This window comes from Pseudophryne corroboree, chromosome 8 (assembly GCF_028390025.1).
Source record: "Pseudophryne corroboree isolate aPseCor3 chromosome 8, aPseCor3.hap2, whole genome shotgun sequence".
NCBI lineage: Eukaryota > Metazoa > Chordata > Amphibia > Anura > Myobatrachidae > Pseudophryne > Pseudophryne corroboree.
In genome coordinates, this window is record NC_086451.1 from 457775318 (window position 1) to 457791498 (window position 16181).

At 43.5% G+C, this 16181-nt stretch overlaps 3 non-coding genes across 3 annotated transcripts; 2 read left to right on the plus strand and 1 right to left on the minus strand.

Moving 5' to 3' along the window:
• The first annotated feature begins 326 nt into the window (after positions 1-326).
• TRNAN-GUU (transfer RNA asparagine (anticodon GUU)) lies at positions 327-400 on the plus strand. The gene has a single exon. It is a non-coding gene; the product is annotated as a tRNA-Asn (tRNA).
• A 7848-nt stretch (positions 401-8248) lies between these two features.
• On the minus strand, positions 8249-8321 carry TRNAA-AGC (transfer RNA alanine (anticodon AGC)). The gene has a single exon. It is a non-coding gene; the product is annotated as a tRNA-Ala (tRNA).
• Positions 8322-12096: 3775 nt separating this feature from the next.
• On the plus strand, positions 12097-12170 carry TRNAN-GUU (transfer RNA asparagine (anticodon GUU)). The gene has a single exon. It is a non-coding gene; the product is annotated as a tRNA-Asn (tRNA).
• The last annotated feature ends 4011 nt before the right edge of the window (positions 12171-16181 follow it).

Here is a 16181-nt window from a genome sequence, read left to right on the forward strand (position 1 = left end):
TGATTCTTAGAATCCTACGGCAATACTAATAAGCCTGAGCACTTCTAAACTCACCCCTTATACTACTTCATAGTTCTACTGGTAAAATGCACTCCTTACCCTAGAGAAGTATCAGACATGACCTATTGGGGCTTCTAGAGGACCAGATCTGAGACAGGAACCTCTGGAGGGAAATGTAGAGAATGAGGATAACAACTGCATACAGCCTTCATTTCTCCAGGTGCTATAGACAAAGCTGCAGCAGAACATTATAACAGTTTATGGGTTAAATGCTGAAATGCTCTGTCCCTTGTAACCGATATATATAGCCCAAAACCAGATCACCTGTCTCTGTGGCGCAATTGGTTAGCGCGTTCGGCTGTTAACCGAAAGGTTGGTGGTTCAAGCCCACCCAGGGACGTCAATGTTTTACTCCTTCTCCGGCTACAGGATTGCCTGTTACATATTGTGCAAATATACAAACATACAGCGTATCTGAGAACATCTGCCATAACCTTCATTAATGGTTCCTCAATACACAAACTTACACCGCAGTTATATACGGACTCTGCATTACTTGATAACCAGAATCATTCCCAAGAGAGAGTGAGGTACTGCGACAATTCACAGTAGCGCTGTACAAGAAGATCAAATAGCGGGCAAAGGGCCTGACTCAGAAATGTACGCTCTGCTGATATTGATGGAATTGAGCGATTATCGCCTGACTATGCGTGTGTTGCGGTCGCACTTCCCACGCGCTATGTTACCTTTGTGAAGTCGCCTGGCAGAGAGCATTTCTTTGTAAACTGATAGCCAAGGAACATTTGAGGGAGGTAACGGGGAGTGGCAGTAACAATGCCGGCATATTTCAGGGCATGTCTCAGCCAATAACTGCAATCCCATATGCAAAATTCATGGCACCAGCGTCTCAGCTCCCGCTGCCATTCTGCACAACCATATAGTTCTCAGATGGCCAATTATCAAAGGATCTGCGACCACCGCTGCGTCTTTGTACAGAGTTGCTGGGATCTGCGAAGTCGCTGCATGAACTGCTAGAAAATAAAAATATCAGCAGTCGTCTGTCAGGTTTTATTTCGTCTGTCAGGTTTTATTGTAGTAAGCAGAGAAAAAAATAAATAGCAAATAGGGTTTGAGAACAATCTACGCTGTTATATTTTGATTTAGGCAATGGTACGGATTTTATGGCGTACTACCTCCGGAGAATGCGTCGGTCTCAGATTGTGAGGGTAAAATGTTATTTCATTTGTTGGTAGCTGTAAATAAGGCGGCAGTATAATTTTTTGGAAGAGCACAGCTGGGAACCCCCCGCCATAGTTCATACACCTATAAATAAGTGAAGTGATAGATAAATCAGATTTCGATAAGCTCCATCAGCTTCTAAGGATCACCTAGGTCAGTGTTTCTCAGACTCAGTCCTCAGGACCCCACACAGGTCACATGTCCCAGGTCACCCGGCAGGTGCGCTGTGTATCACCAACTGTCACTTTTTAAAAATCCACAAATAACCTACAAAACAGGAACCATGTGGGGTCCTGAGGACCGAGTTTGAGAACCTGTGACATAGTGTGATCGGGGCCTGTTCTAGTTATGCCTGTGAGTGGGGCATCAATAACAGAAAAAGAACAAATTCATTGCTTATTATAATTGGTAAACCCCAGAACTGACACTGGGGGCTAGTAGCAGGGCCGGTTTTACACATACGCTGGGTACGCAGCTGAGTAGGGCGCAGCATAGAGCAGGGCAGCCTACTCCGCAGCGCCAGCGACATGTGTAACACCGGCCCTGATATGCCCCCTGTGCACTGCAGAGCCTGCCCGGAGACTCACCAAGCAGGCAGTGCTGTTGGTGCTGCAGTGCCATGTCTGCTCCGGCAGTGCACCCGGCTACAGTCATTTGAAGAATCTAAAAGTAAACTACCACTCCCAGAAGCCCTTGCTGTCCGGCTGCTAGGAGCGGTAGTTTATTTTAAGATTCTTCATAGTACTGTAGGTGGGTGCGCTGCCGGAAACGGGGCAGCGGCGTGAAAACACCACTACCTGCTCGGTGAGTCTCCGGAAAGGGGCTGCAATGGAGGCATATAGTTTAATGTGTAATGGGCACTACTACAGTGGTCAAAATGTGTAAGGGGCACTTTTACAGTGGGCAAAATGTAAAGGGGCACTTTTACAGTGGGCAAAATGTGTAAGGGGCACTTTTACAGTGGGTGAAATGTAAAGGGGCACTTTTACAGTGGTCAAAATGTGTAAGGGGCACTTTTACAGTGGGCAAAATGTAAAGGGGCACTTTTACAGTGGGCAGAATGTGTAAGGGGCACTTTTACAGTGGGCAAAATGTAAAGGGGCACTTTTACAGTGGGCAAAATGTGTAAGGGGCACTTTTACAGTGATCGAAATGTAAAGGGGCACTTTTACAGTGGGCAAAATGTAAAGGGGCACTTTTACAGTGGGCAAAATGTGTAAGGGGCACTTTTACAGTGGGCAAAATGTGTAAGGGGCACTTTTACAGTGGGCACAATGTGTAATGGGCACTACTACAGTGGTCAAAATGTGTAAGGGGCACTTTTACAGTGGGCAAAATGTAAAGGGGCACTTTTACAGTGGGCAAAATGTGTAAGGGGCACTTTTACAGTGGGCGAAATGTAAAGGGGCACTTTTACAGTGGTCAAAATGTGTAAGGGGCACTTTTACAGTGGGCAAAATGTAAAGGGGCACTTTTACAGTGGGCAAAATGTGTAAGGGGCACTTTTACAGTGGGCAAAATGTAAAGGGGCACTTTTACAGTGGGCAAAATGTAAAGGGGCACTTTTACAGTGGGCAAAATGTGTAAGGGGCACTTTTACAGTGGGCAAAATGTGTAAGGGGCACTTTTACAGTGGGCGAAATGTGTAAGGGGCACTTGTACAATGGGCAAAATGTAAAGGGGCACTTTTTCAGTGGGCAAAATGTGTAAGAAGCACTACAAGTGGGCTTTTCAGGTTAGACCACGCCCCCTTAATTTCCAAGGCATGCCCATAAGTACTTGGGGGGGCACTGAAGGATATATTTGCTTACCAAAACATTTGGCCTCGGCCAGCCCTGGCTAATAGTAGGAGTTGTGTGTTACACAGAGCAATGTAAGGTAACATAACTGTAAGCAAATATGTGACTTAGTTTTACCATCCTTTTACAATGCAGAAGTTGTAAATCATACCAAATAAGACTTGCTACATTTAGACACAGCGATCATTTATTTATTATTTATTTATTAGCAGTTTCTTATATAGTGACTGTAGTACTGGTCGCACAGGTTGAATAACTTCTATGAAAATGACCCCTTATTTATTTTGTCCCAAACACATCTGTGTTATTCATGACAGTTTTAGGGGGTGCTACCACGGGCAAAATAAATCTGCACAAAAAAAGGGAAGAAAGAGGGTTCGGAATGCCCTAAAGTGGTGCACACAATCTTATATTAAAATATAACTTTTATTATTATATATAATAAAACCAGCGAATTTTAAGAAAAAAGGTAAGAGAGTGTAAATAAGATAGAAATTGTGATTAAAATTGAAAAAGCTGCGCACTAGATGTCATCCGTATAGTTCCTAAATTCTAATATTGGAACAATGAAGAGTGTCCTAGAGGTATATGCTTTCTCTATAACTGTATATCTGTTATTCTAAACTCCTAGAATAAGTGTCTCTATTTTTCAAGTCCCTCTCGGGATATGTACTGTGAGACCGTTATGGAAACAGGACTCCTATTTTCTTAATATATAATAGTAACAAAATGATAGTAGTGCTCCAATGGTTTGCTGTGTTAAATAATAAACATAATAAAATGATCTTCCAACAATGTGTGTTATGTTTTTATTGTATCACTGGAATGATAACATAATTCTTAGGCTTCAATTGTACCACAGAGGCATCTGTATATTCTCAGTTCATTTGATACTGTTACATCCACTGTGAATGAGTCATGTGTGTAGTGATACAATTGTAACACATGCAGGAGAAACAGCAGGTGTCTGATTCTCAGATTGAACTCTATGGTTCTTGGCTGTTTATGCCTGACAATCTAATCTCAGTTTAATTGTGACATGAGGATGGACTTATTTGCAGCTCACGTCGCTGCTTATCACAATGGGTTAAACTTTCCCCGTCACAATGTTGATTGGTGATTAATATTCACCTTAACACAGTATTAATTAAGCACTTTCCCCTCGGAATCACTATAATGTTATACTGTATTCGCTCCTAAATTATTCATAAAGGAGCATTCAAAGTTTATTCTTTTGAATTAGATTGAGACAGAGATAGAGCAGGCTTATTGGATAGCAATTAGGCATTCATTAAGCATGTGAACCATGTCACTGATGCCCCAGTATATATGCAGTCCTTTGAACAGTGCTTTATAGTATAAGTATACTGTTTATGTTAAAACTGAGTACTGCATCTATATGGACATTAATTAAAGGTATTTACTACATGTCATTAATTCTGCTCAGTAACTTTCAATGCACACAATAGAGTTACATATATTTCTCAATTAAGCTGTTTCCTACTCAAGGAGCACTTGATATATCCTTCGCTATGCACACTGAATTTCACAATGCACACTGGAGTCTGGTATCTGACAAGACTGTTTCCTATTTCCCTGCAATTTGCATGGGATGACACTCCTCATATGGTTATATCCTTCCTAATCTAACATGATATGGAGACTGTCTAAGATGCGCAGCGCATCTTAGACAGTCTCCATATCATGTTAGATTAGGAAGGATATAACCATATGAGGAGTGTCATCCCATGCAAATTGCAGGGAAATAGGAAACAGTCTTGTCAGATACCAGACTCCAGTGTGCATTGTGAAATTCAGTGTGCATAGTGAAGGATATATCAAGTGCTCCTTGAGTAGGAAACAGCTTAATTGAGAAATATATGTAACTCTATTGTGTGCATTGAAAGTTACTGAGCAGAATTAATGACATGTAGTAAATACCTTTAATTAATGTCCTTATAGATGCAGTACTTAGTTTTAACATAAACAGTATACTTATACTATAAAGCACTGTTCAAAGGACTGCATATATACTGGGGCATCAGTGACATGGTTCACATGCTTAATGAATGCCTAATTGCTATCCAATAAGCCTGCTCTATCTCTGTCTCAATCTAATTCAAAAGAATAAACTTTGAATGCTCCTTTATGAATAATTTAGGAGCGAATACAGTATAACATTATAGTGATTCCGAGGGGAAAGTGCTTAATTAATACTGTGTTAAGGTGAATATTAATCACCAATCAACATTGTGACGGGGAAAGTTTAACCCATTGTGATAAGCAGCGACGTGAGCTGCAAATAAGTCCATCCTCATGTCACAATTAAACTGAGATTAGATTGTCAGGCATAAACAGCCAAGAACCATAGAGTTCAATCTGAGAATCAGACACCTGCTGTTTCTCCTGCATGTGTTACAATTGTATCACTACACACATGACTCATTCACAGTGGATGTAACAGTATCAAATGAACTGAGAATATACAGATGCCTCTGTGGTACAATTGAAGCCTAAGAATTATGTTATCATTCCAGTGATACAATAAAAACATAACACACATTGTTGGAAGATCATTTCATTATGTTTATTATTTAACACAGCAAACCATTGGAGCACTACTATCATTTTGTTACTATTATATATTAAGAAAATAGGAGTCCTGTTTCCATAACGGTCTCACAGTACATATGCCGAGAGGGACTTGAAAAATAGAGACACTTATTCTAGGAGTTTAGAATAACAGATATACAGTTATAGAGAAAGCATATACCTCTAGGACACTCTTCATTGTTCCAATATTAGAATTTAGGAACTATACGGATGACATCTAGTGCGCAGCTTTTTCAATTTTAATCACAATTTCTATCTTATTTACACTCTCTTACCTTTTTTCTTAAAATTCGCTGGTTTTATTATATATAATAATAAAAGTTATATTTTAATATAAGATTGTGTGCACCACTTTAGGGCATTCCGAACCCTCTTTCTTCCCTTTTTTTGTGCAGTTTCTTATATAGCGCAGCATATTCCGTTGCGCTTTACAATTAGAACAACAGTTATAGAACAAAACTGGGTAAAAACAGACAGACATAGAGGTAGGAAGGCCCTGCTCGCAAGCTTACAATCTATAGGGAAATAGGCATTGATACACAAGGATAGATGCTACCTGTTACATAATGGTCCACCAAATTGCTAGGTTCTTAATGGGTTGTATGATAAGATCACCCAGCAATGTTGGAAGACAAAATGTGAGGTTATGTGGACTGTACAGAGGAGATGTAACTGGATAGGGAAGCACTGAAGGTTATGTGGGTGGGTCTGAAATTTGGTAGGCTTGTCTGAAGAGATGAGTTTTCAGGGATCATCATTCTTAATCCAACTAGTAATATCCCATTTATATAGTTACAAGACAGGAACACAGAAAAAGAAGACTAAAGGGCCCTACACATTGGCCGATCCGCCGCCGAGCTGCCCGACGGCGGATACGGCCGACCCGGCGGCGGGAGGGCAGTGACGGGGGGAGTGAAGTTTCTTCACTCCCCCCGTCACCCGGCTGCATTGAAGTGCAGGCAAATATGGACGAGATCGTCCATATTGGCCTGCATGTACAGCCGACGGGGGACCAGCGATGAACGAGCGCGGGGCTGCGCATCGTTCATCGCTGGAGCCTCCACACTCAAAGATATGAACGGTATCTCTTTCATTTATGAACAAGATCGTTCATATCTTTGACTGATGTCGGCCAGTGTGTAGGGCCTATAAGAGGCGTATCCAATTAGCCGTGATGTTTACCCCAAGTCTAAATGACAGCACTGCGGGAACGCTGATCGCTGATCCCCAGAGGCAGGATTTTTCCTCACAGTCACAGAGATGAAAAGCCCCTTCTGCATTTAGCATGTGGGGAAACCTATTAAATTCCCCATTTTACGCAGAATCAGTGGGTTTCCGTGCATTACCAGAGGATTTACCCCGCAGGGAAAAGGCTAAATACTTGAATAGCTCCGGGCCTTAAATCCGGAGTGTTTCCCCACTCAATGTCTCGGTATGAATTTTTTTTTGTTTGGTTAAGAGAATTCCACACTTTTTTCATTCATATTCCCCAATTTATAATATTATCCCCAAACAATAATGGAAGATGGAAGAAAAATCACCCCAATTTTTTGCCAAATCGCACTGAAACGACTAAATAATAGTGTGTACCAGCAAAAGACAGCAGAGGGGAATTATCTCAGATGGTAGAGCGCTTGCTTAGCATGCGAGAGGTAGCGGGATCGATGCCCGCATTCTCCATGTGTTTTTATTTTTGTTTTACAGCCCTCACAATATTTGACAATGTTTCTTTGAATCCTACGGCGATACTTATAAGCCTGAGCACTTCTAAACTCAACCCTAATACTACTTCATAGTTCTACTGGTAAAATGCACTCCTTACCCTAGAGAAGTATCAGACATGACCTATTGGGGCTTCTAGAGGACCAGATCACCAGGCAGCTGTAGACAGGAGCAGCTGCTGGGAAATACAAAGTCGCGATGGTTCCGATGTTTCGATCACTGATGCAAATGCATACTTGCCGACTGTTATGCCATGTCTGCATAACAGGGGGGTGACTTCAGTATATAAGGGCGGTGCGGGGGTGTGGAGACTTGAACGCATCACAGCCCCGCCCCCTGCTTTACAATGCACAGATTACAGGCTTGGTAAAGAAGAAGGACGTGTCTATGATGACGCATGTCAGCACAAATCGCGTCATCACCCCACCCACTGACGGCTGTGGCGGGGAGTATGCAGCTCCAGGAGACTTGCCCTCTTTCCTGGGAGGCCGGAAGTGCCAACTGATTTTCGGAAGCCTCCCGGCCACTCTATGAGAGTAGGCAAGTATGCATCAATGTTTAAACCGATGTTTATAAAACATGTTTTTAAAAAAAAATTGGCGGAAAGTTTTAAGTACTGTAAATGTTCTTAACCTAATTCATTCATTAAAAAAATAGACAATTTCTGAGCTGTTTTTGTCAAAACTATTAGCCTGCTAAGTGGTTAACGTTTTCTAAATAGCTATAACCATTTGTTCGGGTATTCTATAAAAAAAATTAATTAATGTGGTCATGAGTATTAGCAAAATATTGCTGTAGATTTAAAAAAAAAAAAAAAAAAGCAAATACTGCTGGCAATACTTTGCAATGGCTGTAAAAACAGAAATAAAAATACTTGGAGAATGCGGGCATCGATCCCGCTACCTCTCGCATGCTAAGCGAGCGCTCTACCATCTGAGCTAATTCCCCAACGCTGTGATGGCCAACACACGGTATGAAAGTGATAGGTGTCTGCGGCTCAGGAAAGCCATCTAGGCGAGGTGGAGCTTTGAGAAGACATCAGCGTGTGATAATCAGGGGCACACATCTCAGGACACCCGACACGACAGACGGTGACCCAGCTGATAAGTATGGGAGTCTTATCACCCAGAGCAGATGTCGCTATACATCTATGCTTATGCTGCTTGCTTACACAGTACATTTATACACTGTACAATGGTGGTCATTCCGAGTTGTTTGCTCGCTAGCAGTTTTTAGCAGCCGTGCAAACGCTATGCCGCCTCCCACTGGGAGTGTATTTTAGCTTAGCAGAAGTGCGAACGAAAGGATCGTAGAGCGGCGGCATAATTATTTTGTGCAGTTTTAGAGTAGCTCAAAACCTACTCAGCGCTTGTGATCACTTCAGACTGTTCAGTTTCTGTTTTGACGTCACAAACGGGTGTGGTTCATCAAATCGACAGTGTCTAGGTCGACAATGTTTAGGTCGACCACTATAGGTCGACAGTCACTAGGTCGACATGGATGGAAGGTCGACAGGGTTTCTAGGTCGACAGGTCTAAAGGTCGACATGAGTATTTTATTTTATTTTTGTGTCGTTTTCTTCGTAGAGTGACCAGGATCCCAAATTAGTGCACCGCGTCCCCTCGCATGGCTCGCTTCGCTCGCCATGCTTCGGGCATGGTGCCTTCGCTTCGCTCGGCACACTTTACCGTTCCAATCGTAGTCCACGTGGATCGTTAAGTATGAAAAAATTCAAAAAAAGAAAAAAAATGTGAAAAACTCATGTCGACCTTTAGACCTGTCGACCTAGCACATGTCGACCTAGAAACCCTGTCGACCTTCCATCCATGTCGACCTAGTGACTGTCGACCTATAGTGGTCGACCTAAACATTGTCGACCTAGACACTGTCGATCTTCAGACCGGGTCCCGTCACAAACACGCCTTGCATTCAGCCAGCCACGCCTGCATTTTTCCAGGCACGCCTGTGTTTTTTCGAAAACTCCCTGAAAACAGTCAGCTGACACCCAGAAACGCCCACTTCATGTCAATCACTCAGCGACTGAAATGCTTCGCTAGACCTTGTGTGAAACTACATTGTTCGTTGTAATATTACTTCGCGCGTGCGCATTGCGTCGCATACACCTGCGCAGAAGTGTCATTTTTTTGCCTCCTCGCTGCACAGCAAACGAAAGCAGCTAGTGATCAACTCGGAATGACCACCAATGATCATACAAACCAACCAATCAAATATCTGTGTATGCTAACAAAGGATAATCGGGCAAGCGCTAAGAAATGTAAAAAAAAACAGTAGTTACCAATCGGTTTGGTTTCTAAGATGTTTGGTTTGATCAACCGCCTGATTCTGATATGTGCGCTAGCGCCATCGCAGCTGTATGTGAATATGCGCCAACGTTGCTGCAGGCTGGATTTGTAGTGAGACGCCCTGTGGCGGATTTGCAGATCCCAGCGGCTGCGTACAATGATGCACCATCTGTCGCAGATCAGGGAGTTCTGAGTACGGGATGTGAGACTCCGGAGCCACTGTAACTGCTTACGGGATTAAACATGCCCCTAAAATGGTCATGACACTCGTGCACTTCTGCCGCCACTCACTGTTACCTCCCCAGCACGGTCACAATCTGTCAATCACTTTGCAAATAAATCCCTTCAAAAGATCATCGCCGCACAGGCGCAGTGCCAAAAAAATTGCTCCACCGTGTGGTAAATCAACATTGCGTACAACTCCGAAAAGCAGACCCACAGTCTGGCTGCAACCTGGCGCCAGGACCCCAGGAAAACGCCAGAGCGAGTATAGCCATGTGGTTTCGGACGCACTATTTCAGCTGAGTCCAATCACTAATTGTTTTTAAGGTTTTGTTTTGAACCCTTAATTGGTCTAAAATAAATAGATATCCGGGTGATAACGTATAGGTTGACAGTCATTACGTCGACTGGTACAAAAGGATGACATAAAAATGGTCGACACACAAATGGGCGACTTTTTTCTTTTTATTTTTTTTACCCAAATGTAGGATCTGCTTTATTTACTATCCATCTGAACATTTATCAGGCGAGTGGAGTCAAGCGTGTCACCATGATCAAAGCGTGGCGAGCGAAGTGAGCCTGTGAGGGTACAGGATTCTACCGATGGGGGTCGACCATAAATTTCATGTCGACCATATGGTGTTTACTTAATGACTGTCTACCTAGACATTGTCTATCGTATTAATCCACATCCAAATAAGACTTTAGGAAGGTAACAAAAAATGGCTTCTTACGAGAAATCTTGGGGAATCGTTATTTATTATTATGATTTTAAAGTGACCGGGAACCCCAATAAGTGCACCGTGTCCCCTCGTATGGCTTTCTTCGCTCGCCATTCTTCGGGCAAGGTGCCTCGCTCGCTACCGCTGCACTCGGCACAGGTTACAATTCCCAATCATAGTCTACGTGGATCGTAAAGTATGAAAAAGTAAAAAAAAAAAATAGAAAAAAAAATTGTGAAAACCTCATGTCAACCTTTTCATGTGTCAATCTACTGAACATGTCAACCTAAAGCATGTTGACCAATAGTGGTTGACCTAAAGACCGTCGACCTGAGTGTGGTCGACCTAAAGACCGGATACCCTGCATTTAACATGCGGGGAAACCCATTAAATTCCCCAGTTTACACAGAATCAGTGGGTTTCTGTGCATTACCAGAGGGTTTACCCTGCAGGGAAAAGGCTAAGTACTTGAATAGCTCCGAGTATTAAACCTGGAGTATTTTCCCACTCAATGTCTTGGTATGAATTATTTTTTTGTTTGGTAAAGAGAATTCCACACTTTTTTCATTCATATTCCCCAATTGATAATATTATCCCCAAACAATAATGGAAGATGGAAGAAAAATCACCCCAATTTTTTGCCAAATCACACTGGAACGACCAAAATAACAGTGTGTACAAGTGAATGACAGCAGAGGGGAATTAGCTCAGATGGTAGAGCGCTCGCTTAGCATGCGAGAGGTAGCGGGATCGGTGCCCGCATTCTCCATGTCTTTTGGTCTTTTTAACGGCCCTCACAATATTTGACAATGTTTCTTTGAATCCTACGGCAATACGCCTGAGCACTTCTAAACTCAACCCTTCTACTACTTCATAGTTCTACTGGTAAAATGCACTCCTTACCCTAGAGAAGTATCAGACATGACCTATTGGGGCTTCTAGAGGACCAGACCTGAGACAGGAACCTCTGGAGGGAAATGATGAGAATGAGGATAACAGCTGCATACAACCTTCATTTCTCCGGGTGCTATAGACAAAGCTGCAGCAGAACATTATAACAGCTTATGGGTTAAATCAGTGGTTTCCAAACTTTTTTGGATCACGGCGCCCTAGAATATCAGATTTTTTTTCACGGCACCCCTAGGCCAAAAATTTCTTATTGAGAAATTTAGAAAGAAATATTACATTAAGTAGATCGCGTTTATATGTCATCCTTAGGGTCAGTTGTGTGGTGAGGGACAAGATTTGCTTCTGTTTGGCCACATATTTTATGACTGGCAGCCACCAGCACTGGTTTTACCTATTATATTGACCATGAATAATTTGAATTGGTCCTGGACCACCAACCCAGGGCACCCCTGCAAGTGTCCCGAGGCACCCCAGGGAGCCATGCACACAGTTTGGGAACCTCTGGGTTAAATGCTGAAATGCTCCGTCCCTTGTAACCTATATATATAACCCAGGAACAGATCACCTGTCTCTGTGGCGCAATTGGTTAGCGCGTTCGGCTGTTAACCGAAAGGTTGGTGGTTCAAGCCCACCCAGGGACGTCAATGTTTTACTCCTTCTCCGGCTACAGGATTGCCTGTTACATATTGTGCAAATATACAAACATACAGCGTATCTGAGAACATCTGCCATAACCTTCATTAATGATTCCTCAATACACAAACTTACACCGCAGTTATATACGGACTCTGCATTACTTGATAACCAGAATCAGTCCCAAGAGAGTGTGAGGTACTGCGACAATTCACAGTAGCGCTGTACAAGAAGATCAAATAGCGGGCAAAGGGCCTGACTCAGAAATGTACGCTCTGCTGATATTGATGGAATTGAGCGATTATCGCCTGACTATGCGTGTGTTGTGGTCGCATTTCCCACGCGCTATGTTACCTTTGTGAAGTCGCCTGGCAGAGGATTTCTTTGCAAACTGATAGCCAAGGAACATTTGAGGGAGGTAACGGGGAGTGGCAGTAACAATGCCGGCATATTTCCGGGCATGTCTCAGCCAATAACTGCAATCCCATATGCAAAATTCATGGCACCAGCGTCTCAGCTCCCGCTGCCATTCTGCACGACCATATAGTTCTCAGATGGCCAATTATCAAAGGATCTGCGACCACCGCTGCGTCTTTGTACAGAGTTGCTGGGATCTGCGAAGTCGCTGCATGAACTGCTAGAAAATAAAAATATCAGCAGTCGTCTGTCAGGTTTTATTTCGTCTGTCAGGTTTTATTGTAGTAAGCAGAGAAAAAAATAAATAGCAAATAGGGTTTGAGAACAATCTACGCTGTTATATTTTGATTTAGGCAATGGTACGGATTTTATGGCGTACTACCTCCGGAGAATGCGTCGGTCTCAGATTGTGAGGGTAAAATGTTATTTCATTTGTTGGTAGCTGTAAATAAGGCGGCAGTATCATTTTTTGGAAGAGCACAGCTGGGAACCCCCCGCCATAGTTCATACACCTATAAATAAGTGAAGTGATAGATAAATCAGATTTCGATAAGCTCCATCAGCTTCTAAAGATCACCTAGGTCAGTGGTTCTCAGACTCAGTCCTCAGGACCCCACACAGGTCACATGTCCCAGGTCACCCGGCAGGTGCGCTGTGTATCACCAACTGTCACTTTTTAAAAATCCACAAATGACCTACAAAACAGGAACCATGTGGGGTCCTGAGGACCGAGTTTGAGAACCTGTGACATAGTGTGATCGGGGCCTGTTCTAGTCATGCCTGTGAGTGGGGCATCAATAACAGAAAAAGAACAAATTCATTGCTTATTATAATTGGTAAACCCCAGAACTGACACTGGGGGCTAGTGTCAGGGCCGGTTTTACACATACGCTGGGTACGCAGCTGAGTAGGGCGCAGCATAGAGCAGGGCAGCCTACTCCGCAGCGCCAGCGACATGTGTAACACCGGCCCTGATATGCCCCCTGTGCACTGCAGAGCCTGCCCGGAGACTCACCAAGCAGGCAGTGCTGTTGGTGCTGCAGTGCCATGTCTGCTCTGGCAGTGCACCCGGCTACAGTAATTTGAAGAATCTAAAAGTAAACTACCACTCCCAGAAGCCCTTGCTGTCCGGCTGCTAGGAGCGGTAGTTTATTTTAAGATTCTTCATAGTACTGTAGGTGGGTGCGCTGCCGGAAACGGGGCAGCGGCGTGAAAACACCACTACCTGCTCGGTGAGTCTCCGGAAAGGGGCTGCAATGGGGGCATATAGTTTAATGTGTAATGGGCACTACTACAGTGGTCAAAATGTGTAAGGGGCACTTTTACAGTGGGCAAAATGTAAAGGGGCACTTTTACAGTGGGCAAAATGTGTAAGGGGCACTTTTACAGTGGGAGAAATGTAAAGGGGCACTTTTACAGTGGTCAAAATGTGTAAGGGGCACTTTTACAGTGGGCAAAATGTAAAGGGGCACTTTTACAGTGGGCAAAATGTGTAAAGGGCACTTTTACAGTGGGCAAAATGTAAAGGGGCACTTTTACAGTGGGCAAAATGTGTAAGGGGCACTTTTACAGTGGGCGAAATGTAAAGGGGCACTTTTACAGTGGGCAAAATGTAAAGGGGCACTTTTACAGTGGGCAAAATGTGTAAGGGGCACTTTTACAGTGGGCAAAATGTGTAAGGGGCACTTTTACAGTGGGCACAATGTGTAATGGGCACTACGACAGTGGTCAAAATGTGTAAGGGGCACTTTTACAGTGGGCAAAATGTAAAGGGGCACTTTTACAGTGGGCAAAATGTGTAAGGGGCACTTTTACAGTGGGTGAAATGTAAAGGGGCACTTTTACAGTGGTCAAAATGTGTAAGGGGCACTTTTACAGTGGGCAAAATTTAAAGGGGCACTTTTACAGTGGGCAAAATGTGTAAGGGGCACTTTTACAGTGGGCGAAATGTAAAGGGGCACTTTTACAGTGGGCAAAATGTAAAGGGGCACTTTTACAGTGGGCAAAATGTGTATGGGGCACTTTTACAGTGGGCGAAATGTGTAAGGGGCACTTGTACAATGGGCAAAATGTAAAGGGGCACTTTTTCAGTGGGCAAAATGTGTAAGAAGCACTACAAGTGGGCTTTTCAGGTTAGACCACGCCCCCTTAATTTCCAAGGCATGCCCATAAGTACTTGGGGGGGCACTGAAGGATATATTTGCTTACCAAAAAATTTGGCCTCGGGCCAGCCCTGGCTAATAGTAGGAGTTGTGTGTTACACAGAGCAATGTAAGGTAACATAACTGTAAGCAAATATGTGACTTAGTTTTACCATCCTTTTACAATGCAGAAGTTGTAAATCATACCAAATTAGACTTGCTACATTTAGACACAGCGATCATTTATTTATTATTTATTTATTAGCAGTTTCTTATATAGCGCAGCGCAGCATATTCCGTTGCGCTTTACAATTAGAACAACAGTTATAGAACAAAACTGGGTAAAAACAGACAGACATAGAGGTAGGAAGGCCCTGCTCGCAAGCTTACAATCTATAGGGAAATAGGCATTGATACACAAGGATAGATGCTACCTGTTACATAATGGTTCACCAAATTGCTAGGTTCTTAATGGGTTGTATGATATGATCACCCAGCAATGTTGGAAGACAAAATGTGAGGTTATGTGGACTGTACAGAGGGGATGTAACTGGATAGGGAAGCATTGAAGGTTATGTGGGTGGGTCTGAAATTTGGTAGGCTTGTCTGAAGAGATGAGTTTTCAGGGATCATCATTCTTAATCCAACTAGTAATATCCCATTTATATAGTTACAAGACAGGAACACAGAAAAAGAAGACTAAAGGGCCCTACACATTGGCCGATCCGCCGCCGAGCTGCCCGACGGCGGATACGGCCGACCCGGCGGCGGGAGGGCAGTGACGGGGGGAGTGAAGTTTCTTCACTCCCCCCGTCACCCGGCTGCATTGAAGTGCAGGCAAATATGGACGAGATCGTCCATATTGGCCTGCATGTACAGCCGACGGGGGACCAGCGATAAACGAGCGCGGGGCCGCGCATCGTTCATCGCTGGAGCCTCCACACTCAAAGATATGAACGGTATCTCTTTCATTTATGAACGAGATCGTTCATATCTTTGACTGATGTCGGCCAGTGTGTAGAGCCTATAAGAGGCGTATCCAATTAGCCGTGATGTTTACCCCAAGGCTAAATGACAGCACTGCGGGAACGCTGATCGCTGATCCCCAGAGGCAGGATTTTTCCTCACAGTCACAGAGATGAAAAGCCCCTTCTGCATTTAGCATGCGGGGAAACCTATTAAATTCCCCATTTTACGCAGAATCAGTGGGTTTCCGTGCATTACCAGAGGATTCACCCCGCAGGGAAAAGGCTAAATACTTGAATAACTACGGGCCTTAAATCCGGAGTGTTTCCCCACTCAATGTCTCGGTATGAATTTTTTTTTGTTTGGTTAAGAGAATTCCACACTTTTTTCATTCATATTCCCCAATTTATAATATTATCCCCAAACAATAATGGAAGATGGAAGAAAAATCACCCCAATTTTTTGACAAATCGCACTGAAACGACCAAATAACAG